Genomic DNA, 3,044 nt, shown 5'->3' on the forward strand with positions numbered 1-3,044 from the left:
CCTCTCTCTCTCCTTTCATGTCTTCATCTGTCCTGTCAGTTAGAGGCCTAGAATGCCCAAAAAAATAATCTTAAAAAAAAAAAAAAAGAGAACTACCCAGTCCTCCCAGTACCTGCAGAGACGCTTTATACCTACATGTTCATCGAGTCCCAGGACACCAGCCTGAGCCTCCATTTCAACAATGAACAAATGAAAAATAGCAATGCGTGTTATTAAAATTCACACCTAGCTGCCTACGTAGGGCCTACGTACTGTTGCAGCCAGTGAGCAGCCGACTGGTGCTGGCTGCAGGACGACTCCATCACCATGAACAGTTTTTATTGTGCTATCAGACTAGAACTACTCCAGAGTCTGCTCTTTAGACTTTGCTCTCGTCTTCGGGACAATTAGGGCAGGATTCAGGATTCGGGACAACTGCTTAGATTTCGTGACTGTCCCCAATTTTTCAGGATGTCTGGTCACTCTAAATTAGACAGATTAAGGTGGATGTACCAATCATACTAGTTTTAGCTTTTGCCTTTGAGTAGCCAGTTAACATCTTAGTTGATATTACATTAGATTGTGTTGTTTTAGAGATTAGACAGTGGCATCGGCTGCAACATTCTAATTCACACCAGTTGAGGATGCTGTTTAAGACAATAGAAAACATAAGTCATACTTTATTGTCCCAAAGGAAATATGTTTGGAGCAAAAAAAGTGCTGACAACAACAAGCGTCTTCACACAAATGTCTGGGAGTCATGCTGGATCCCCATCTACCATGGACTCACAAAGAGCACCTTTGTAAAAGATATAGCAGCGCCTTTGCTTTTTCCGTAGGCTTAGATTCTTTGGAACCAGCGGCCAGATTATTTCTGTTTTATAACTCAGTGATTTAGTGTTATGCTGTACTGCAGCAAAGCACATCTGCTAAACTAAAAACTAAATAAAAAATAGGATTAACTCAAAGTCAACCTGTTGCACACTCCTTTTAAACAACAGAACCATAAGAAGAGCATGCTCAGACTTGCTATACATTTCAGTGTAAGCGGACACTCAGTTTGTAACAGTAAACAGTACAATGCAATACATGACAGTACATAAAAAGACAACAATGTAATTAGGACATGAGAAATAAAATGGAAACCATCCACTTGGTTGAGATAGGCCTTGATTTAGTAGAGTATTCCATGTGCCCTATTGTAAAATAAGTGAAGCCTAATAAAAGGAATTGCACCCGATGAAAGAATACAAATGGTAAAAGAATTTAAAAGGAAATTGCCCATGGTGACACGCACCTCAGGGCTGACCAGCTGTGGGCTTACAGCTGCATCTCAGCTATCAAGGCCTTCATTTAGTAAGAAACTACAGTTAATTGGTGGGGATCCAAGATAGAATCCACTAAGGGGAAAAACAGTGGAGACTACAGTTGTAAACTAGTGAGTTATTCCGTCAAAGTAAATAAAGAACACATCGCCTCTCGTTTTAAAAGAAAATACACTCAATAGACCAAATTCCCGTCATGTTGATGTACAGTCAGAATCCTCTTTTCTGTTGAGTGCTGTTGGTATTATGAACACGATTAAGAAACCAGAGCACCAAGACACTATGATGCCATTTGGAGCTCCAGTCTGGGACCAAAGAGTGGTGGATGGCACACAAAGCTCTGTGCTAACATTGATAAAACTGTAGTGCGTAACATTTTTATATCCATGAACGTATGTTACATTCAAGCTATTGCCAAAATGAGTTGATGCAAAGCTAAGTAAGACTATCAGCTCACAAAACTCTTTCTGGATGTCCAACACATTCTCACTCCCATTGTGTCAAATACGGACGCCATGTGCCTTTGGAGTTTGTTACTGACGCTAAAAGTCTCCTTTATCAAATATGTTAACGCACTTGGTTGAAATTCTTGGCGTCACATTTGGCTCTCTGGGTCAGGATGTATGTTTAACTGACATGCGGCGCAAGAACGGGACAGTTAGATTTAGGAAAAGATGGTGGGTGGGGTTGGAAAATGTATATTTGAGTGAGATGCGGGACAAGAACGGGACATGAACCCCGGTCTCCTTGGTGACTGGGTGGTGAAAGTGCTGTGATGTTTGACCCATCCACCCCTCCAACCAACCTCCCTAGGCAGCTTTTCGGTCATTGATACTACTCTCTATCGCTCTTAATACGACGTCATCTTACAGCACCGCGGCCGAGCTGCTTCTCTGCCCGGTGCGTTTCATACAAACACTGAGAGCCACTGATGAAGCGTCATTATTTGACGAATTGATCGAGTGAGAACGATGTGGGATTTTCTACGTCATAAAAATGGCAAGATAAGTATTAGGAAAGAGTGAGTACAGCATTATCTGTATCTGTATCTGTATCGGTTTACCACATGAATTATCTGTATCCGTATCTGTACTCGGACTGGGCGGGGCCTAACCCGGAAGTGGTCAGATCTAACCCGGAAGTTGGTCTGGTTGTCTTGCAATGGGCAGGGCTTTAACCGGTATGTTATTTTAAGCATACAATTGATATGGGTTGATCAGAAATTGTTATATTTATTGCTGATTAGAAAACTATTTCCATGACAGCATCAGCATTGAGCTTCAGATCAGTGGTGTTGTCATGGTAACAAACGAACTATATAGGCCTACAGTATATAACAAGTTTTGCAACAATAACTACAATAATGTGGTTGCAATTATTAAGTAAAATGTAATGAACAAGAGTTTTCATACTCAATAATATAACTTTCTTTTTGTATCTTTTAATTTTTCTATGATCAGTGTGATAGTTTTTTTTTGGTTCTTTTTTATTTTCCCACCGGGTATGTGTGAGTGTGTGTGTCTGTGAGTGAGTAAGAGATACAGAGAAAGAGAGAAACAGTTTCAGACACTCAAAAAAACTGGTTAGAGCCAGCAGGCAATTTAAAAAAAACTAAAAACTCAGACGGCAGAGATGCCACCCGAGTCGCATTCTACTAAGCACTATGTCTGAACAAACCCCATGGTTACCAGAAGTCTCCTGGTTACTAAGTACTAGTTTGAACCAAAGTATAAAACAAAC

The sequence above is a fragment of the Etheostoma spectabile genome, chromosome 18 (genome assembly GCF_008692095.1).
Source record: "Etheostoma spectabile isolate EspeVRDwgs_2016 chromosome 18, UIUC_Espe_1.0, whole genome shotgun sequence".
Classification (NCBI taxonomy): Eukaryota; Metazoa; Chordata; class Actinopteri; order Perciformes; family Percidae; genus Etheostoma; species Etheostoma spectabile.